Source organism: Canis lupus, chromosome 1, assembly GCF_011100685.1.
Source record: "Canis lupus familiaris isolate Mischka breed German Shepherd chromosome 1, alternate assembly UU_Cfam_GSD_1.0, whole genome shotgun sequence".
Classification (NCBI taxonomy): Eukaryota; Metazoa; Chordata; class Mammalia; order Carnivora; family Canidae; genus Canis; species Canis lupus.
Genome location: NC_049222.1, coordinates 44,680,554 through 44,704,728, shown reverse-complemented (window position 1 = coordinate 44,704,728; position 24,175 = coordinate 44,680,554). Strand labels below are relative to the sequence as shown.

General features: G+C 35.5%; 1 protein-coding gene and 1 long non-coding RNA gene across 18 annotated transcripts in view; one reads left to right on the top strand and one right to left on the bottom strand.

Moving 5' to 3' along the window:
- Window positions 1–24,175, top strand: part of IPCEF1 (interaction protein for cytohesin exchange factors 1) — a 176,170-nt gene that overhangs the window by 16,605 nt on the left and 135,390 nt on the right. The window lies entirely within an intron of this gene.
- On the bottom strand, window positions 6,475–7,963 carry LOC119870755. The gene is made up of 2 exons (XR_005353692.1): window positions 7,708–7,963; window positions 6,475–6,824 (listed from the first exon to the last, which is right to left on the bottom strand). It is a non-coding gene; the product is annotated as an uncharacterized LOC119870755 (long non-coding RNA).

The following is a 24,175-nucleotide window of genomic DNA, read 5'->3' as shown; positions in this document are numbered from 1 at the left end:
CCTGCTGCTCCCTCTGCCTGTGTCTCTACTTCTCTCTCTCTCTCTGTGTGTGTGTCTCTATGAATAAATAAATAAAATCTTAAAAAAATAAAATGTGCTGCATTAAAATATAATCATTATCAGAGAATAAGAAGACAAGCCACAGATTTGGGAAAATATTTGCAAAGGCGTATCTGATAAAAGGACTGCTATCCAAAATATACAAGGAATTCTTAAAACTCAACAAAAAGAAAACAAGCAACATGATTAAAAAATGGGCAAAATATTTGCACATACATCTCACCAAAGATACAGAAGACAAATAAGCATATGAAAGATGCTCAACATCTTACCTTGTTAGCGAAATGAAAATTAAAACAATCTATTAGAATGGCCCAAATCCAGAACACTGACAACACCAAACGATGGTGGGGAAGTGGAGCCATAAGAACGCCCATACCTTGATGAGGATTTGAAAGAGCACAGCTATTTTGGAAGACAGTTTGGTGATTTCTTATGGAACAAAACCTATCCTTACCATACTATCTTTCAATTGTACTCTGTGTTTATTTACCCGAAGGAGCTGAAAACTTATGTCGCAGCAAAAACCTGCACAACGGATGTTTATAGATATTGGGCAATGTGGCTGCCAAAACTGGGAAGCAACCAAGATTTCCTTAATAGGGGAATGGATAAACAAACTGTAGCACATCCAGAGGCTAGAATATATTTAAAATGCTAAATGGAAATGAGTTATTAAGCCATGAAAAAAAAAAAACATGGAGGAAGTTTAAGGAATCTTTTAAATGAAAGAAGCCAATTTGAAAAGGCTACTACTGTATGATTTCAACTGTATGACATTCTGGAAAAAGTAAAACTGTGGAGACAGTAAAAAATCAGAGGTTGATGGGTTGGGAGTAGGGAGAGGATTTTTAGGGCAATGAAAATAGTCTATGTTACTATTCTAGTGGATACATGCCATCACAGATTTTTCAAAACCCATAGAATGTACAACAGCAAGAATGAACCTTACTGTAAACTATGGACTTTGGATAATGATGTGTCACTGTAGGTTCATCAATTTTAACACATGTATCACTGCTGGCAGGAGCAAGAAGAGCTGAAATCTGACTAATGGTGAGTTTTCTATTTTTTTCTGGCAGTTTTTTTTTTTTATCAGTTTTTGCTACTTGTATTTTGAAACTCTGTTATTAGCTGCATAAACTTCTAGGGTTTTTAGATCTTCTTGATGAATTGATCCCTTTGTCATTATGAAGTGCTGTTCTATATCCCAGCTACTATACTTTGCCCTAAATATATTTTTCTGATATTAATGTGGCTTTCTTTTGATTTACTTTAGGTTTATCTCTTTATATCCTTTCTATTAACCTATTTGTGTCCTTATTTTTGATGCATTTCTTATATGACATAGTTGGATATTGTTTTTTTGTATCGAATTTGACAATCTATGTCTTTTATTGGAGTGTCAGAGCATTTACATGAAGCATGATTATTTATATGGTTGGTTTTAAACTGACCATATTGCTATTTGCTTTCTATTTGCCATGTTGATTTTTTCTTCCCTTTTCTCTTATTCTGTCTTCTTCGTGATTATTTTTTCTGAGTTTACTTTATCTCCTTTGTTGGCTCTATTAACCATTACTCCTCGTGAGTCTGAAAGGAGATCCTCTGCAAACCTCTGGAGGCCTTTTTCTATATAGCTGTCTTTTTTCTGTTCCTCTGCCCTGTGAACTGATTGCTTTGGAGTCTCCAGCAAAGAGGTCTTTCTGAGTTTTCTCATCTTTGAGTTCTCAATTTCCTCTACGGACTGAAAGCTTTCTCCATGCATTCAACTGATGTAATCTTGAGACTTACCTTGTTGGTTTCTTATCTCTTGGGGATCACTGTCCTACATTCCTGACTTCCAACGCCATGAGAGCCATTGTTTCATATAATTTGTCTATTTTTGTTGTTGTTTCAGCAAGGAGGGTGAACCCAGAATCTGTTACTCCATCTTGACAGGAAATGCTTGTACTTATGAGGGGTTTTGCACTACCCATTCCTCCTGCCTGTAGTACTCTTCCTCTTGGACTTTACATGGTAAAATCTTTCTAACCATTTAGATCTTTGTCAGAAGTCAGCCCCTTAGAGAAGTTTTCCCTCAATCTGAAGGAGCCACCCAGACACTTTCACATTTTTCTCTCCCTTTGTCTTTGATATTACTTTCTAATACTTCCCTTGATGATTTAATTATTAAGTTTTTAAAAATCTGTTTTTTTTCCACTAGATTATAAACTTGAAGATATTAAAGATGTTATAGACCATACCCACACTGATTCTCTACTACCAGTAGCACTGCTTGACACATAGTAAGCATTTGACATGTGACACATAGTAAGCGTTCAACATACCTTTACTGAATGAATAAATGAAGGAATCCTTATTTTTGTTATTTTGTTATTTTGTTGTTTAAATTGTTCTGGTTTTGGTAGATTGGCTTTTCAGATTGGCTAATATGCCCTCAAAACATGTTTCTATCCTTTTATTTTTTGGGCACTTCTTTATTAAGTGTACAATTTTAAATTTCATGAATGTGTATACCCATATAACTACCACTACACTCAGAAATAGAACTCTTCCATTATTCCAGAGGTTTTCTGAACCTCCTTTCTGTAAATTTCCACTCACTATGTATTACACTATTCTGATTTTTATCCACTATAGATTAGTTTTCCTTTTATTTTTTTATTTTATTTTTTATTTTGAACTTCGTATAGATGGAATTTTACAGTAAGTACTCTTATGTGTTTCTAAGATGGTTCATGTTGCTTTGCATGTCAGCAGTTCATTCTTTTCATTGCTGAATATAATTACATTGTTTGGATATATGATAATGTATTCAACCATTATTTTTGATGAATAGTTGAGTTTTTCCAAATTTTTGTTATTATAATTATAATTAAGTTACTATGAAAAGCTTTGAAGACATTTAGTTTTTTTCTCTTTGAGTAATTACTTGGAGTGAAATTGGTAGGGTAGGTATAGGAAAACATTTTCCAAAGTGTCTGTCCTATCTTAAAATCCGGTAGTTATACTGAGTGTCATCGTTGTCCTACTTACTCTCAATATTCAGTGTTGTCAATTATTTTGATTTAAGTTATCCTGTTAAAAGCAAAACTTGTGTTTCCTTGATGAAATGTTGAGCACATTCTCATATACTTATTAGCTATATCTTTTTTTTTTTTTTTGTGAAGGGTTTGCTCAAGTTTATTTTCTGTTTTTAATGGATTGTTCATCTTTTTTCCTATTTGTTAGATTTTTTATATATTCTGGATACAGTCTTCTAGTTACATATATTCATTATGAATATTTTCTCCTGGCCTATCACTTGCCTTTTTATCTTAAGAAGTCTTGATGAGGGGTGCCTGGGTGGCTTAGTTGGTTAAGCGTCTGCCTTGGGCTCAGGTCATGATTTCAGGGTCCTGGGATTGAGTCCTGCATCTGGCTTTCCCTCTCTCTCTCTGTGCTTGAGCTCTCTCAAGTAAGTAAATAAAATCTTAAAAAACAAGAAATCTCGGGATGCCTGGGTGGCTCAGTGGTTGAACATCTGCCTTTGGCTCAGGGTGTGATCCCAGGGTCCTGGGATTGAGTCCCACATCAGGCTTCCCTCAAGGAGCCTGCTTCTCCCTCTGCCTATGTCTTTGCCTCTCTCATGAATAAATAAGTAAAATATTAAAAAAAAAAGAAATCTTGATGAGCAATAGCTTATGTTTTTTTTATTTCATCTAATCTATTAGATTATTTTATATTTTGTGCAATTTGTGTCACATCTAAGAAATCGTTGCTTACCCTGAGATTGTGAAGGTATTATCCTATGTTTTCATTTGGAAACATTATTATAGCTTTTACTTTGAATATAAAAGGCATTTTAAGTTAATTTTTGTTTTTAGAGTAAGTAAAAGTTGATATTTACTTTTTCCTATAGAAGTATCCAAATTTCCAGATCTGTTTGAAGAAAAAAAAAAGAAAAAAACTTTCATTTCCCTTTGAATTACTTTGGTTTCTTTGTTGAAAATAAATTCACTGATGTATGAATTTATTTCTGGATTCTCTATTTCATATCAGTGATCTACTTATCTTTTCTTGCACCAATTCCACACTGTCTGGATTCTCTAGCTTAATAATAAGTTTTGACATTAGAGAGTACTATGAATCCCCCACCTTTATTTTTCTTTTTCAAAATTATTTTTGCTATCATAGGTCCATTGCATTTCCACAAAAATTTTAGAATCAGCTTGTCAATTTCTACAGAAACAGCTTGCTGGTGATTCTCTTTGGGAGTGAATTGACCATACCAGCCAGTATAGGGAGAATTGATATCTGAATAATTTTAAGTCTTCTTATCCATGATCATATGTCTCTATTTATTTACATTTTCTTTAGATCTTCTCTCAGCAATTCATAGTAGTTTTCAGTTTAGAGATCTTACATGCTTTGGTTAAAATTATCCCTACTTATTCTTTGATGATAAGGTAAAGGGAATTGTTTTTAAAATATTATTTCTCAGTTTTTTGCTGCTATATAGAAATATAATAGAATTTTTTATATTAATCTTTTATCCTGTGACCATGCTAAATTCAATGATTACTTCTAAGAATTTTCTTTTAGAAGATTTATTAGGATTTTCTACATGAAAAAAAAAAAAAAAAGGATTTTCTACATGAATTCCTTAGGATTTTCTAAACAAGGTTTTGATTTTCTTTAAGACTTTCCTTCCTTCTTTTTTTTTTTAATTTTTTATTGATTTATTTGAGAGAGAGAGAGAGATAGTGAGAGAGAGAGCACAAATGAGGAGGAGAGGGAGAAGCAGGCTCTCCATGAGCAGGAAGGTCACAAGAGGCTTGATCCCAGGACCCTGGGATCATGGCCTGAGCTGATGGCGGATGCTTAATCAAGTGAGCCACCCAGACTCCTCTGATTTTCCTTAAGATTTTCTATAAAAGACAGTTATGTCTTTTTCTAAGTCTCTAAGTCTTTTTTTTTCTTATTTTTATTGCACTATCACTGCCCATACAAGAATAAGTAGAAGTTGTGAGATGGGACATCTTTTGCTTTGTTCTTAACAATAGGGAAGTACTTAATATTTTACCATAAATAAGATGTTAGCTCTAAGTTTCTTTTTTTCATAGATGGCCTTTTATGAGATGAAGTTCCCTTCTATAACTTGCATGCTTTCATATTTTTAATCACAAATGGGTTTTGAATTTTGGCAAATACATTTTCTGCATCTATTTAAATGATCATATGGGTTACTCTCTTTATTCTGTTAACATGATGATTTATATTGATTGATTTTTAAATGTTAAATCTGGAATCAACTCCCCATAGTTATGATATAATATCCTTTCTCTATATTGCTGGATTCAATTTTGCCAGTATTTTGCTGTGAATTTTTACATCTATGTTCATGAAAGATGCTGGTCTGCAATTTTCTTATAATATCTATGTCAGGTTTTGGTATCAAGGTTCTGCTGTCATCATAAAAAGAGTTGGGAACTATTCCCTTCTCTACCTTCTGGCAGATTTTATAATGTTCTTTGGGTTTTTGGATACTCATTATGTTTTACCTGTCTAGAAGCTGAGAAAGAAATTTAAATGTACATATTATCCTCTTTCCTGGAATGTTTATCTACTATGTAATGATAGTTCATAAGTAAAAAATGTTTGTATCATCTGCAAGTTGTTTATTCACATAATGTGATTACTTACTTTCTTCTAAAATCAGTATAGGTATTTGAAGTATCAGAACAGCAAACCAAAATTAACACTTACTTATGTGTGTGCATGCATGTGTGTGTACGTGTGTATGTATGTACATACATATCTATATATCTATTTTTATATCTGTTTGTTTGAGAAAATATATAGTATCCTAGGAAGTGCTTCTCTGAGTATACAGTGTGATAGCTGGATTTGAGAAAATTTCATATTATTTCATAAAATAGAATCTCTACAAACTATGTCTCAGAAGGACAGGAATTAAGAATATTGAAGATTATTTAAATCCTCAGATGCACAAGTTTTATTAGAGCCAAGTTTTCTAGGCCTTTTAAAAGTTTTTCCTCAGGGCTGTTGAGGCCAATTGCACTCATTTTAGTTTCATCTCGTTTTATTTTATCCAATCTCTTTCTTTCCAGAGTGTAATGAGCTGTGAAGGGGCCAAAATATAATCAGGGAAGAAGAAAGAAAAAAAATGAAGGTCTTGAGTTAGACACAAATTGGAAAAATGAGTCTCAAAATGGTTGAAAATAATCATCCCTAATCCCTTTGATTTTAGCTTCTTTGATACATATGAACTATGATTGGCTTCTAGGATTTATAATTCACCCAGGAGTTTTCGTTTTGTTTTCATGGTACCTTGTGATTGCTTCAGGTAACAATATATGACTAGAAATGAGAAAACAGGCTTGTGGATTGAAACCCAAAACAACAGAATGAAATTCATACAATATCAATTTATTCTAAATTACTGTTCTGAGGAGAATACTCTCCTAATTTAACTATGCTTTATATTTTTTGGGAAAATATATGAATTTAAAATTTGATTCACTTTGTTAAACAGACAGGGGAAGAGTTAGAACAGATGTTTGTGTTGTGATTTAAAATTTGGGGGACTTAGAAGTTATTATCTCTTGAAAGTCAAAAACTTTCTTTGCTGCTTCTTCCTTTCCTTCATTTTCTTCCTCTCCTTTTTCTTCTCCTCCTCCTCCTCCTTTTGCTTCTCCTTCTTCTTCTTCTTCTTCATTTTGTCTTCTATTTGGAAGGACCATGCTTGAAGTTGTGCACTGGGAACATGAAACAGCTTTGAAGCATTTTTATATCTGCAGGGACTTTATTCAAATGCAGTCTTGCTCACCTTGGAGTACCAAACCCAAAGCCAGTTTTTACATTTGGTTGGCTTTTTTATTTACATAGATTATTTTCCCTTCACATCCCCATTGATTTTGTGTCTTTAACACACTGATAAAAATAAGACATTACCCATATTTTGGTTACACTTGGAAAATAATGATTGCTAGCAAGAGAGGATCCAAAGCCAGAGGAAGGGAAATTGAGAAGGAAACAGGGCCCGAGAGGGGCCATCTTAACTTGTTTTCTTTACATAGAAATGTCTCAAGATGAGAGTTGAAACAATGGTTTGGACAACTATATTAAAAAATGTTTAGTAGGCACATTTTCCAGTCATATTATAATGAGAAACAGATGTAGATGCTGTTAAATCATGTCAAATATGAACTGCCTGTGTACCCCGTGAATATGTGTAAATATTTAACTAGCAAAACAGTCACAGGAGAACTGCTCTGGAGTAATCTTGGAAGCAGGAAACCACAAATTATAGGTCTGAAATTTACCATGCATGGCTTATGAGTTCAGATAAGTAAAACCAAATGAAGAGACTCTGAAAGTTTTATAAATAGTTCATGATTTTTGGTAGGGGGAGGGAAGAAAAAGGATTAAGGAGAATTTTAATGCACTTCAAGTACAATCAGTACACTTAATTATAACCAGAGCAGCAAGAATCATCTGATAGGAATTCAGTTATTCATTTGGATCTAGCATATATTACTTATCAACTTACATAGGAACAATTACTGCAAAATCAGAGCTTACCCTAATTAAGTTCTAAAGTCAGCATGTAAAGTAAAAATCATATATATTCAGACTTACCCTTGACAGTCTCCCTGGAAGGCATCCTGCTGGAGACAGAAATACATAGTTCTACTAACACAGCTAATGTTGGAACTGATCCCCATATCTTCTGCAGGTTTTGGATGATGAGGATAGGTTTGGTTTATGGGCCAAATGGGAGGGGGGGTTAACTATTGACATCAGGAGCATGTTGCTTGGAAAATATGTATCTTTAAAATGAGAAGCATGCTGTGATTCTAGTCAGATGGAAAGGAAAACAGATTTGTGCTTTCCATTTCATCCACAGCCTGGAGCTTAGACTCCTAGAGGGGAAGAGTGGAATGAATTTGCCCTATTTTATTGCTTTGTTTCACGTCTAATTTTCACTTCATCAAAATAATATTGTCTAATAACCATCTTCACTTTAAATTACTTTGTTGGAGTATAGTTTCCATATAGTGGGGTGCACCGCTCATAAGTGTTTTAGTTCTGAGTTTTAACAAATGCACATATTCATATAACCCATGCTGTTACCAAGATCCAGAGTATTTCTCTTCTTGCTCTATTACAGTCAGTCCTGCTGCTCTTCTCTCTCCAGCCTCAATCGTCATTCTGATTTCTTTCTCCACAGATTGGTTTTGTCTGTTCCAGAATCCATATCAATGGCATTACCTGGCATGTACTTACGGATCTGGCTTCTTTTGTTCAGCATAATGCATGTGAGATTGATTTATGCTGTTGCATGTATCATTTCTGTTTATTGCTGCCTATTGTATCATATATCACAATTTGTTTACTTCTTTTCCTCTTTTTAGACATTTGAAATGTTTTCTGTTTGAGACTATTATAAATAGAGTCACTATGAATATTCATGTACATGTCTTTGTGTAGAGGCATGTTTTGTTTTCTCTTGAGTAAATATTAAAGAGTAGAACTGGTGGTCAGAAGGTATGTTGTGTTTATTAAGAAACTGCCAATCATTTAAAAAGAATGTTGTCGCTTTTTATATGCTCATTAGTAATGTCTGAGAGTTCTGGTTGTTTCTCATCTTGTTCACTTCTTTTTATTTTTTTGTCATTATAGTAGTATCTCATTGCAGGTTTGTGGGTTTTCCTAATAATTCACTATGTTAAGCATCATTTCATGTGCTTCTTGGACATTCGTAGATCTTTTGTGAAGTATCTGTTCAAATCATTTGCCCATCTTTAGCTGGTCTGTCGTTTTATTATTGAGTTGAAAGAATTCTTTATATATTCTGGATATGGGTCCTTTGCCTGATAGACACTTTGTGAATATTTTCTCCCATCTGTGGTTTGCATAGTCTATCAATGTCATTTTTAAAGTTTCTTTATTTTACAGAGAGAGAGAGAGAGAGAGAGAGAGCAAGCAGGTGCAGTGGGGTGGGGTAGAGGAAGAGGGAGAGAGAGTCTCAAGTAGACCCTGCACTTTGAACAAAGCCTGACATGGTGCTGGATCTCACAACTCTGAGATCATGAGCTGAGCCAAAACCAAGAGTCAGATGCTCAATTAACTGTGCCACCCAGGCACCCCTATTAATGTCATTTTTAGTGAGAAGAAATCTTTAATTTTTTCTGTTATACTTTCTGCATCCTGGGTGAGAAATCTTCATGTACCTCAAGTTTTTGAAAGTATTCTTTTTATTTTCTTCTGGAAGCTTTATAGTGTTCACTTTTATATTTAGGTCTATGAGGTAGGAACCAAAGTTAAATTTTTTTTATAAGGTATTCACTTGTTCCAGGAGTATTACTGAAAAATGTCTTTTCTTTCCACATTGATTTGCTCTGATGTTTACTTGAAAATAGTTTGATTATAAAAGTGTGTCTTTTTTTCTCAACCCTCTCTTCTGTCTTATTGTCAATTTCTACCTCCTCATACCAATATCATGCTGTCTCAGCTGTCATAGCTTTATTGGAGATCTCTCTTAATTTTTCTTAGCCGTGTTTTGTAATTTTTAGGGCAGAGACTTTAGATATCTTTTGCAAAATTTATCCATATTTTTTGTTTTTTTGATGTTATTATAAAGAGTATTATTTTTTAAATGTAATTTTTCCATTTGTTCATTACTGTTATATAGAAATATTATTGTTTTGTATGTTGACTCTATTTCCTGAGGCCTTGCTAATTCAGTTATTAGTTGTGGAATAGTTGTTTTGTAGATTTCTTTGGATTTTTCTGTGTGTATAACCATGCTGTTTGTGAATGAAGAGAGTTTTATTCCTTCTTTTTAAAGTTTTATACTTTCTATTTATTCTTCCTGGATTATTATTCTGGCTAAACCAATCAGAACAATTTTAAATAGAAATGGTGAGAGTGAATATTCTGGTGTTGTTTTTTGATCTTAGTTGGTAAATGGTCACCATTAGGTATGATATTAGCTGTAACATTTTATACATGTCATTGTTCATATTGAAGAAATTCTAGTAATAATTTGCTGACGTTCTTTATTTTTTTAGGAAGGAGTATTGAATTTTTTCAAATGCTTTTTCTGAATCTACTATGACACAATCCTTCTCTTTCATTGGTCAATGTGCTAAATTATGTTGATTGATACTTCTTAAAGATTTATTTATTTGTTTATTTGAGAGACAAAGAGAAAGAGAGACACAGAGAGAGAGAAGTGGCGGGGGAAGGGGCAGAGGAAGAGGAAAAGAGAGTCTTAGGCAGACTCCCCGCTGATTGCAGAGCCCAACACAGAACTTGATCTCACCACCCTGAGCTCAGGACCTGAGCAGAAACCAAGAGTCAGAGGCCTCCCTGACTGTGCCACCAGATGCCCCTATATTTACTGATTTTTGAAAGTGAAAGCAAACTAGTATTCCTGGAATATATTTTGCTTTTTATATATTGCAAATATTTTATTTTATTAATTTAATCTTATTTTTTTTAAGACTTTATTTATTTATTCATGAGAGACACAGATAGAGAGGCAGAGACATAGGCAGAGGGAGAAGCAGACTTCCCATGGGGGATGCGGGAGTCAATCCCAGGACCCTGAGATCACGACCTGAGCTGCAGGCAGATGCTCAGCCACTAAGCCACCCAGGTGCCCCTATATTGTAAATATTTTATTTTATTTATTTATTTATTTTTTTAAATTTTTTTTTTATTTATTTATGATAGTCACACAGAGAGAGAGAGAGAGGCAGAGACACAGGCAGAGGGAGAAGCAGGCTCCACGCACCGGGAGCCCGATGTGGGACCTGATCCCGGGTCTCCAGGATCGCGCCCTGGGCCAAAGGCAGGCGCCAAACCGCTGCGCCACCCAGGGATCCCTATTGTAAATATTTTAAAAGCATTTTGTGTTTGTGTTCATGTGGGACATTTGTTAATAATATTCTTTTCTCATAATTTCCTTCTTTGTTTTGGTAGTCTCATAAAAATAGTTAAGTGTCTTCTATACCCTTTTCTGGCAAAGAGAGTTAGTAACCCTTTGTACAATATATGGTTATTTTGAGAATTGATTGAATGAACCTATATTAAAATCTTTAAAACATATATGTGGTATACATGCATAAATAAAATGTTATTTTATCTTCCTCTTAATATTACATTAGTATACCACCTAAGCACCAATTTTTTTTTAACCTAAGCATCTATTAAATAAAATTCCATATTCTGACACTTCTCAGTTGTGGCAACATCATTTATTTGTTTATTTAACATACTTAATTAGAAGACAGTATATTTAGCTCCAGGATAATAAAAAATAAATCAGATATGGTCTACTTTTTATAGAACTTCCTTATAATTATGAGTAGGCACATTATGAAATCCAAAGTTCATCCTGAAATATCAAATATATCTCCAATATGGTTTTGTAATAATATTTAAGTGTATTCTAGTTTCTGAGATTGGTGGTTCATGTATGGGGGAATTTATAGTAATTATCCACAACACATTACTATACTCCCTCATACTTCTCCCCCTCTTTGATCTCATTAGCAAGTAGAATTTCTCCTAGCTCTATAGGTAGGAGATATATATTTGATTGTATACATGCTTTCAGAAAATATTCTGGGGTCATACTTATTCTTTCAAAAAAATGATGCTTAAGTAGAAGTTTAGTTGAAAGCCGATAAACCTACCAGTTTTGACACACAAGCCACCCTTATTTCAATAAAATAAAACTTATTTTGTTAGAGATTGTGCAGTAATTTTCACAGAGGGTAAATTGCAGGAGGAGAGGATTGTGTTTGCAACTAAGCATCTGAAATGCAAATATATATTTATTAACCCGAAATTATTTCTTTTTTCATCTAGACACACTATTGTGTCAGGTAGCAATCTGTTTTTGTTGTTGTTGTTGTTGTTGTTGTTTGTGGCTTTTTTTTTTTTTTTTTACTTGACTTACTTAAGATCATAGTTCTTGTCCAAACATGGAGATTTCTGAAAAAGAAGGAAGGGACCTGCCAAAGGGCCAGCAGGTGGTGCTTCCTTTTCAGTGTGAAAGAAGCCAATATCCAGGCAACCCACCCAGTATTTTACCAAGTGCTACATAAAGCAAAAATTAAGAATTTACACATTTAATCTTGATTCTATGTTTCTATATCTTGATTTTCATTAATTAACCAGTAAGTATTTATGTTAAAAACGTTAAATTGACTCTCTCTTCCCTATCTGAAGACAGATGGGGAATCAGTAGCCCATGGCCAAATACAGAGGCACTAGTGAGCTGTACTCTTAGCTCCTGGGCTGAGAGATAAAATATGAGACTTAGGACACTGTCACCATCGATGGCGGATACCAGCCATTCCCATCAGTGATCCTTGCCATAGAGGATATTAACTGAAGCCTCTGACCCTTTTTCTTCACTTGGCCTAATGCCTTATATTGCAGCCATGTCTGAAGTAATGATCTTCCTATTGATCTCCACACTGGGGATCTGGGCTACTTGTATAATTCAGTTTATTCATGAAAGCAAAACAGCTGTTATTAGAGAAAATCCTTGGCTTGGTGGTATTTTGAAGCTCTTCAGATGTCTAAGGACTCCCACTCTTAGTGCTTTATCTCTATAGTTTTCATGGTCTCTCTCTTTCCCTGTAGAAATGTCATACACACAGGAATTATTTGTCCCGTGTCCCCAGAAGTGTCCTACAAATATTTACTGAACACCAAGACTATTAAGTGCTTAGGGTACAAGGGCAAGCAAAAACACTCACTCCACCTGTTTTCCTGAGGCTTTCAGTCTGATGTGGAGACAGATGTTAATGAGATAGTCACACTAATAAAGGCATAACTACAAAGTTGATGGGGTCCCGAAGGGAAGGAAACCCACTTCTATGAGAGCTTATCCCTGAAACTGTTAGAGATAAAAGGTCTTTTCAAGGACTTCTTTCTTGGTCCTGATCTTATCTCATTTCATCTTTTACAAAACTGAGAACTTTTCAGTATGTTGTATTTCTCCTGTCAAGTCTTGAGATCAACTGTTGAGATGGTCAACATGTATGAGAATTCAGTGAGAACCATAACAATCAATACATTTCTGAGTTTTCTTCCACTGTTAGAAGAGGCCAAAGAATGCTCAGGATACTAGACTAGAGAGAGACACACTAGAGAAAGAACAGGTTTTAAAAAGTGAAAAGATGTGGAAATGTTTTCCAGGTAGATAGATTTGATCTTTGATTGGAATGTCCTTAGTATCTTTAGTTGGTAACATGTACAATGTGTATATTGATAGATCAATTCCTTCATTTCTCCTGATAATATCAAACTTATAAGTACACCAGCATCTCATTCATCCTCCCAGGATGCTGGGCATTCTTTTGAAAGATGTGCTGGGCACGGGGTCCTAATGTTTGCTTTAATTTTCCTGCTGTCATTACCTTCAGCAGATTCCCCTGACTCTGTCCAGTTTCTACATCTAAAACAAGCTGATCATACTCCAAGGATTTGTTTTTATGACCAAAATGAAATCAATTACCTATAAAGCATACACAAGTGTAAGTGATATGATTATAAGCCACAGAGCAGGGCAAACTTCCTTCTTAATGTCAGAGGAAATTTCAAGGTGACATGGCAAAGGCCATCTGTGGAACAGACTCAGAAACAGGAATAGGAGGTGAAGTTTGGACTCTTCTGCCCCTTTTATATGTGCATGCACCCAGTTACACATCATTTTGGAACTTATTTACTTAATACTAATTCAGAAAAGCCTAATAGTTTGAACAAAGACTGGGCCTAACAGGGACTGGATCTAACTCAAAATGCCTTTGCTAAAAAAAAAAAAAAAAAAAAAAAGCCTTTGCTTAATTGATACAATAGAATAGATAAATGACGAAGGAAAGTGTTTCAAATATTCACTAGTATAGACTTTTCTAGCTACTTAAAACATTTTGGAGGCATAATTTCTATAGCATTAATTTGAAGTACCATCTTTCCTTAGAGTCTCTATTCTTTTAAATTCTCTAAGACATTTGTATGGCATTGACTTGTCACAAGGCAGATAAAACTATAACACAAAAGCACTTTAGATATAATTTTCACAATGTAGTTGAACAATAAGTTATTTTCATTTAGAAATTAATATAGTAATTAATTTATTGATAATTTGAAAATAGAGAACATAAGTGGGTAATGGACTGAGGGACAGGGTGGATGGGTAGTACCATTTGTTGAGATGAGGATGAAGAACACATTTTTTTTTTTAAGAAAAGATGATAAGCTCATTTTTTTGTTTTTGCATGTTTAGGAAACTATAGTACTTGTAAATGGGAGATGGCCAGTAGGCAATCGAATGGGTATCTCTGGAGCTCAGAATGTAATTCTGGCTTGAAATAGGGATTTGGGACCCTTTGGCATTGGTGACAGTTAAATAAAATGTAATATGAGAAAGAAAGCACATGAAAAGGACCCCAGGGATCACCAATATTTAAGAGATGGAAGGAGATAAGAGGGAGCAAGGTATCTAAGGAGAGATGACAGGGAGGTGGAAAAAAGACTGGCAGGAAGTGAAGTCCGAAAAGCCAAGGGAAGGGAAATATTGAGACAGCATCCGGTGTTAGGGGGAAGTCAGGAAGAAATCGCTGAAAAGTACCCATTGAATTAAGCAAAAAAAAAAAAAAAATGCCTGCCAGTTTTGATGTGAGTATCCTGATACAGCTGTGTCTGAAGTTCAATTGCAGGGCTTTGAAAACTAAGTGTACGGTGAGAACTGGAGCAGTAAGAGGAAATTTCTCTCAAGAAGCTTGACTGAAGTTTAAAAAACAAGCAGTGAGTAAGAAGGGATTTTGCAGATGGGATTTTATTTTAGAGGTAGGTGGGATTCAAATATTGTGATGCATTTGGAGGAAAGAAAGTAAAAAGGGATTCTCTGAAGTTACAAGAGAGAGAAAGGATGATAAATGTGCTTTCTTTGAAGAACTAGGAGGGTTGCCTCCCAAACATGGTGTAGGGATTGGTCTTCAATAGGACAAGAAAGGTAGCAAGTATATAAGAATGGTTTCTAACTTCTCTGGACATAAAAGGTGAGGTGGTTGAATGAGAGATGGAAGAAAGGATGTATTGGATGGGAAAGTAGAAATAACAGTTGTTTTCTTTTGTCAGCCAAGCAGTTCTTAAGCACATATCCTGAGCTCTTGTTACATTTTCAGCACCCTATGGGGATTAATGGTGAAACAAAATAAATACAATGCTTGTCACCATAGAGTGGGGGACAGACACGAATCTTTTATTGTTTTTGTCTTGCATTTTTCTAAGACAAGGTCTGTAGCTTCATTATCTTTTCAAAGGCATCCAATGAAAGACTCATTAGCTGAGTAGTGAAGATGAAAATCAAAATTCTAAAGATGGTCTATTTTTTTATCTTAATTTAAAAATAGTGATATATAATTGACATAAATATTATATTAGTTTCAGATGTATGACATAATGATTTGATGTATGCATATATTGTAAAATGATCACCACAGTGAGTCTGGCTAATATTTATCACCACACATAGTTACAAATTTTTCTTGTGATGAGACCTTTTAAGATTTACTTTCTTAGCTGCTTTCAAATATTCAGTACAGTATTATTACCTATAGTCACCACGCTATACATTACATTCCCAGAACTTATTTATATTCTAAATGGAAGTTTCTATCTTTTGACCACTTTCACCCATCTTGCCACCCCTCACCCCTCCACCTCTGGTGACTACCCATTTATTCTGTGAACTTGTGTTTTTCCTTTTTAAAGATTCCACATATAAGTGATATCATATTGTTGTTTTTAAAATTTTTATTTATTTATTTTTAAAAAATATTTATTTGGGAGAGAAAGAGTATATGCAAGAGAGAGCATAAGAGAGAGATCGCACACACAAGAGAGGAGAGGAACAGAGGCAGAGGGAGAAGCAGACTTCCTGCTGAGTGGGGAGCCTGACTTGAGGCCCTATCCTAGGACCCTGAGATCATGACCTGAGCCAAAGGCAAATGCTTAACCGACTGAGCCACCCAGAACACCCCAAGTGAGATTATATTGTATTTGTCTTTCTCCATCTGATTTATTTCACTTAGCAAAATGCCTTTGAAGTCTATCCTTGTTCTCATATATAACAGGATTTCTTCTTATCTATGACTGACTAATATTCCATTGTGTGTGTGTGTGTGTGTGTGTGTGTGTGTGTGTTCATGTACCACATTTTCTTTATCCATTCATCCATCAATGGACGCTTAGGTCTTGGCTATTATAAATAATGCTGTAATGAACATAGGGGTGCAGAAGTCATTTCCAGCTAGTGTTTCATTTCCTTCCTTCATTTCCTGATAAACACCCAAAGTAGGATTACTGAATCATGTGATAGGTGTACTTTTAATTTTTTGAGGAATCTCTATAGTGTTTTCCATAGAACAGACATTAATTGTAATCATACAAATAAATACAAATTTTTGATATTGATAAGAGCCCTGAACAAGAGGTTTTTGGAGCTCTGGGTATTTTAACTCAGAAAGCTGAGTGAGGGATGGTACTTGAAAGATTTTTGGAAATAGGGAGAAAACACTAGATACATAATGTTTAATTAATGTTAGTTTTTCTTTTTCTTTTTGAAAATCATATCATTTGGAAGAGACAGTATATTTTAGCATACATTAATATTCTTCCCCATATGTGCCTTTACAAAACTTTCCTCATCTAAGATGACATGACATACTTGTAAGGGAGTTCCTTATTTTTTTTAAGTAAATGTACATGTTTACACTTCCAAAATGAGAACCACGAAGGACTGCATACCTCATTTTTAATGGACAGTCCCTGTGTTCCTAGGTTGCAGATATCACAACTAACCTGAAGTTGAAAAATATTCTCATCCTCTAATACTGATAACACATTAAAATATGCAAGAATATTACCACCTATGAATAATGCAGGAATTAAAAGTGTATATTATCATCCATGTATTGCAATAAGGGCTGGTATATTTCTAATTCCTTTATTGCCTTTTCTCAAGAAATCTAAAATTAATATGAAGTACAAGGCTAACTTCTGGGTAAGTTTTTTTAAAAAATGAATTAAGTGGTAAAATTTTAAATTTTGGGCACTCAATAAATATTTCAGGAAGGAATATAATCACATTTATCATATCTTTGGCCTCTTCTCATTCTGTTCTTATTCTTTCCACAACCACCATGCTTTCTTCTTCTTTTTTTTTTTTTAATTCAAGTATAATTAATGTACAATGTTATTTCAAGTGTACAACAGTGATTGGTGTTAAAGTCTCCTACTATAATTTGTTATTACAATTAGTTTCTTTATGTTTGTTATTAATTGTTTTATATATTTGGGTGCTCCCATTTTGGGTGCATAAATATTTATAATTGTTATATCTTCATATTGAGTTGTCTCCTTTATAATTATATAATGCCCCTGTTTGTGTCTTTTTATAGTGTTTGTTTTAAACTCTAGTTTGCCCAGTGTAAGTATTGCTACTCTGGCTTTTTTTTTGACATCCATTTGTCTGATAACTATTTGTCCACTTCCTTACTTTCAATATGCAGGTGTCTTTAGATCTAAAATGAGTCTCTTGTAGGCTGCCTATAGATGGTTTCTTTTAAATTATTATTCTGACATCTTTGTCTTTTGATTGGAGAATTTAGTCTATTTACATTCAAAGTAATTGTTGATAGAGATATGTTTATTGGGATTTTATTACTTATTTTGTTGCTGTTTCTGGAGATTTTCTCTGATCCTTTCTTGTCTTTGTCACTTTTGGTGTCTCTTTTGCATTCAAAGAGTCCCCTTTAATATTTCCTGCAGGCCTGGTTTAATGGTCATGAACTCCTTTAGTTTTTGTTTATCCAGGAAATTCTTTGTCCTTCCTCTTATTCCAGATGATAGCCTAATTGGATAGAGTATTCTTGGCTGCAGCTTTTCCCCATTCAGCATTTTGAATATATCATGCCACTTTCTTCTGGCTTGTCAAATTTCTGTTGAGAAATCTCTAGCTAGCCTTATGGGTTTTCTCTTGTAAGCTAAGGACTTACTTTGTCTTTCTGCTTTAAAAATTTTTTTCTTTATTACTATACTTTGAAAATTTAATTATAATATATCTTGGTGTTTGCTTGCTTTTGTTGATTTTTATGGGAGTTCTCTGTGCCTCCTAGATCTGGATGTCCATTTCCTTCCCCAGATTAGGAAAGTTTTCTGCTATTATTTATTGAAACAAATATTATTCACCCTTTACTCTGTCTTTTTCTTCTGAGACTCCTGTAATACAAATGTTATTACATGTGATGGAGTCACTGAGTTACCAAAGTCCATTCTTGCATTGCATAATTATTTCTCTCTTTTGTTGAGCTTCCTTATTTTTCATTAGTTTTCTTCTATATCACTTTTTTGTTCCTTTGCTTCTTCCAGCCTGCTGTTCATTGCATCAGGTCTGTTTTTAATCTCATTCATTGCATTCTTCATCTCTGAGTGATTCCTTTTAAACTCTTTTATCTCTATGGTAAGGGTCTCACTGATGTCTTCCATTCTTTTCTCAAGTCCAGTGAGTATCTTCATGATTGCTGCCTGAAATTCTCCTTCAGGCATGTTACTTATGTATGTTCTGCTTAGATCTCTGAATGCGGACTTATCCTGTTCTTTCATTTGGGATAAATTCCTCCATCTTGGCATTTTGTCTAAGACTCTGCCTTCTACTGTGTGTTAGAAAAGCCTGTTGTATCTCCTGCTCCTGAAAGTAATGGTCTTATAGAGAAGAGGTTAACTGGTGCCCAGGGCCTGGTGCTCCAGGGAGGGTCTCCAGAGTGTACACTCTGCTATGGTGTCTTGGCTGCTCTAGCCTTCAGGCCAGTGGTCTGCAGAAGCTCTCCTTGCCTGCTGTGGGCAACATTTGCTTCCTGGCCTGATTGTGGTGCGTTTTCACTAGATGTGCTCTGGTCTACTATGAACTGAGACCTGACATCAACTCTACCAGAACTGAGGGCCCGCAGAACTCTCTGATTGGGAGAGCTGTTGTGGGTAGAGGTGTGTGCTGGTCTTCTGGGGGAAGGCCCAGGTGCACTGGTACTGAGGCAAGCTGGACTGAGAAGGTAGTTCCACCAAAGTGCAGGTCAGGTAGGGCTTGGTGTAAGCAAGGTAGGCAGCCAGTGAGGTGCTGTGCTGCATCCTGCAGGTGGCTCTGTGTTCATACTGAGGGGTGGGAAAGGGGAGGGGTGTCAGCTATTTATTCCCATCCCTGTGAATGCTGTCTCTCAAGGACACATGCTGAAAAGAGCAAATATTCTCCACTCTGTGTGCCCCACACCTTCTCCCAGATCACAGTTTCCACACCCTCGACCCCTGGGTTGTTTGCCTGCCCTCTTCAGGAGCAGAGCAATGCCCTCTGGGCTCTATCCCAGCCAAGCCTGCTGACCTTTAAAACTCCAGGCTTTAAGCCTCACAAGGACTCACAAAGTTCAGACCCTCTCAATTTCCAAGCCATTGGCTTTGGGGAAACGTTCCCCTTGTGCATTTCCCTGTGTGCTCCTCTCTCAAGAGGAGGTCCTTCTTCTGACCATGGCTCCCTCCCCTTCAAGCACCCATGATCTGTTTCTCCACTAAACCATATCTCCACACTTCTTACCTTCTCCCATGTGGCCTCTTCTCTCCCGTTAGTTGTGGAGTTTGGTCTGTCTGTCTGCAGGTCAATTCCTAGGGTCCTTAGGATGATTTGGTAGTTATCTAGTGTTCATGGGATGAGATGAGCCTACAAAGAATTTTCCTACTTTGCTGACATCTTCCTCTCCTCACTATTTGACCTTTCTGGGTTTTATATATTTTTCTTTCTTTCTTTCTTTCTTTCTTTCTTTCTTTCTTTCTTTCTTTCTTTCTTTCTTTCTTTCTTTTTTTCCCTTTCTGGGTTTTAGATTTGTCTCTCATAAAATGGATTCATTATGAAGATAACATGAGCACATATGAAAGCACTTAGAATAGAGCTGGTGGGTGTTCCCTTCTATTCATCCACCTGCTTTTTCCTTGCCATGTAAGTGCTTTCCTAAGAGGAACTGATAAAGTTTGATGTATTGATCCTGAGAGCTTTCTGACAGATGGTTGTCACAAGCATCTCTGGGTCTTAGTTTCTTGACTGCAAAGAAATGAAGGAATTGCACTGTGTTGTTGGGCTGTAACTAAAGGTCATTTTTTTTTCTCTAAAATGTTAGGGTTTAAGAAATTGGAGGAAATAAGTTTGGATGAGAAGGTGAGGAAGGGGTTTCTTAGTAAAGGCACATGTATATGAAAATATCTAGGGAGAAGCACAAAGATGAGGGGTCTGGTGATTGTCATGGACATGGAGAAATGCACTGTAGAAAAGTACCAAGGGGGTGAAGGAGAAGGGAGTCCAAATAACTGTGAGGCAAGTGTGATGAACCAGGTTCTTTAGCTACAGTTTTTGTTTTATTTTGTTTTGTTTCCTCCTAAGAAAGACACCTGACTAAATAAGCGTTGACATGGAGAGAGCTGAGTGGACAGCCAGGGTACCAGCCTTCTCACCTATTTTCTTATGATCTAAAATAGACTATTTTAGGCATAGCTGACTGACTCTGTCTAGAAATGCAGGTGAAATTTTGTTTTCTTTTCTGAATTGAAGATATAGTTGGAAATTTCCCAGGTTAATGTTATGAACCAGATGTAGTGGTAGGAGATCAATGGAAAGCCATGGTTAAGAAATATCCATGGATTTGGTCACCTTCGCCTCCTGTTTTTTTTTTGGATCTCTGGCTTCTGATCCAAATTTCTATGATCCTAGATTAGGAAACTCCTCATATATGTAAACTTTTGTTTAAGATATCTAAATAGCAATTCATTCTTTTATTCATTTATTTAATGCTTGCAAATATCCTAGGAAATGGGCTAAAAGTTGGGAATACAATGGTGCAGGAGATGCCAACCCTCACGCAGAGAAATTCTGAGTCTGAGGACTGACAGGGATATATGCGTACATGTTCCTAAGACATTGTGGGAAGTGCTGTCACACAACTGTATTCAAAAGCTGATGGGGATTTAGGAAGAATTACTGAAGCTGTTAGCTGGTAATCAACAATGCTTCACTGAAGACAATAACTATGTATTTTGAAGATGATCTATATAACTGGGTGCTGCGAAGTCAATAAACATGAAAATAAAGGAACAAGGGCAATGATAGGAAACAATTCTTAAGCATCTGCTTAAGTGTTTGACACTGAATAAATTATATCACTTCATCCTCACAAACACTCTGGGTTCTAAGCTATATTATATTCACTTTACAGATGAAAACACTTTACAGACTTGAGAAAAAGTAGTTTCTTCAAAGTGCCACAGCTAGTTGAGGCAGAAGAAGGATTTCACTATATGTCCACAGTCCTTCCACCACATTGTGTGGTTACAACTCAGTGAGACAAATAAAGCCTTGGGTGAAAGAGGAAGTGGGAACACTTGGTTTTGCTGTCTCTGTGAAAATGAGTATGTGAGTCAGAGATTTCAGTCAGTGGGACCTGGTGGTTTGGGTTGTCAAGGTCTGTAAATATTTCAGTTACTGAATTCAGGATGCTAACTCAACAACAGAAGCTTTCTGTCAGCCATAAACTGGCATAAACTTTGTTTTGAGTTTGTATATAGGCACGTATATGGGAATAATGAAGCCTCTCTGGTTGATTTTCCCAGAAAACCAAGTACAGTTGAATTTCATTTATTTGGAAGTTATGCTATAAACTCATACTTCTGGCACTAGTTAAAGAATCAGCAAATCAGTAAAACTCTATGAATGCTCAACAAGATGTCAGAAACAACAAATAACAAATCTCATGCATTGTACTTTTTATTCTGTTTACGATGTCCTCAGGGGCTCAATCTACCCATGATTGCATATCTGGTTTCAAATCTAGTTGGAGGATAAAAGTAATGTCTAAAAAGAAAGAATTAGACAAAAATAGAAAAAGCAGCTTTAGGGACCCAAAGTTCTCAGCATCAGTTCCAATAATGGTCAAAGACTCTGTGTGGATCCTGGAAATTACCCCTGTAATACGTCCATGCAAGAAAGTGGATGTTTTCAGAGTTGACCCATAGCCATTGGTAGGAGATTAAATTAATTTCAGGCAACTTTTCTAAGTATGTAGGGGGTATATAGTACATTTATAACACATTCAGTCATCTAAGATATCTAACATGAACAAGGATAAGAAATCAGCCAGCTGGGAAACTTATTAATTACACAAAGTGATGTATACTCAGAGGATTTTAGATAATCTGGTGCCTTATTTATTTATGAACTCCAATTTACAACTACATCTTTCACTGGAATTGGGCTGGTGGCTCAGGGACAATATCCTCCTGTTGGCCCAGAGGAGAGAGGGAAGAAATTTCACCATCCCAGGGATCCAATATCCCTCCTCACTCTGGCTTCCCGCTGGGGTTGCAGTGTCATGAGGAGATGGAATCTCCCTAATTGGTCCATAATCCCTCTCCTAATCTTAGATCCAAAGTCGGGACAAAGGCCATTGCCCATGGCCATTTGGGGGTGGTCTTACTGCATGTATACTCTTCTCTTCAACACATCCACGCAGACACTCACACTTCTTTGTACCAGGTCCTCATTGTGAATGTCACAACAGTAACTAAAAATATTTTGAAGTCTATGTTAAGTAATCATACTGACAGCCTTTTGTTTTACTTCCTTATTCTTGCCCTATTCCAATTGTGCTAGAAGTGCCAAAGTGTCGGATAAAAATGCAAAAGAAGCTTGACATGCAAGAGAGAAAAAAAATATTAGGAAGGGGCTCAGATAATTTGCAAAATAGATATTGAGTCTTTACATGATTGAGTCAAACGTACTGCTTCTTAGTAGAGGTTTTAAATGTTAAATCAATTGTTTTTCTCTCTCAGTAAGAGAAACGCTGACCCAAAGTTTCACAAAGCTGTTAAATGTATTTTTTCAGAAGTTTCGAGTGCAGACCTAAGAAATAGGTTTGCTGTGTGTGGGCTGATTGTGACCTTACCTTATCAAAAGGATAGGAAGACTCATGCTGCTTCTACTATTCTCTTTTATTGACAAGAGGATGCCACTGTTGTCCAATCAAGAGAAACCCCCATTTCCTAACTATGGTACAGATCTCAGTAAGATATTTGCAAACACTCTGTAAAGATGCTACGTAAATACAGTTTGTGTTTGTCAGAGTTTTAACTTCTTTTCTGTCCTGGATACCCCTTGGTAGTCTTGGGAGGCCTGTGGACCCCTTTTCAGAATAATGTTTTAAAATGTATAAGACAAAATACAAAGGACTATAAGGAAACCAAATATATATGAAAATAAAATTATTAAAATTTGTGATACAGTAATAATGCATTTTTAAAATGAATTAATTAACATAATCTAACAGCAGCAAGTGTAGTGACATTTGAAGGTGATGATGAGTGTAAGTGATATTTTCAGATAGCTGCAACAACCCAAATGGGAGATGAGTGTACCTGGAATATCCGTAGGAAACAAATTCACAGACACTGCTGAATACTTCCGTGGTTTATTGCCAATATTTGTGTTTGAAGGAAATGTTAAATTTCAGTTAGAGATCATGAAAATGAAGATCAGTTTTCCCCCATCTAAGTGTACAGACTCCCTGAATTCTGTCTGTAGGTCTCCTGAAGTGTCTATGAGTCCTAAGTTAAGAACCCCTGTAATATACATTTTCATAAGTTTATGAGCATGTTTGAGATAAATTGAATTCTTCAAATACATATCTGTGTATAATTCCAAATGCAGTAATGAACATTAACATTTTTAATTTTCAAGTGGAAATCTCATTCCTTCATTTGTTCATTCATATTCTTACTTATAATCTGCCTTGTTTGTGAAAGGATTTGAGGGAGGTTGCATAAATGCATACAGCAAAATAGAATAAAATTACAAGTAAATGGATAAGAAAGAAGGAATGGAAGAAAAGGTTAGTGTGAAAAGTGAGAAATGTCTTTGAATGCAGTTAATACACAAAGTGTATGTGGGAAGGCTCTAGATCTTTACTAGAGTACAACATATTAATATGATTTACAA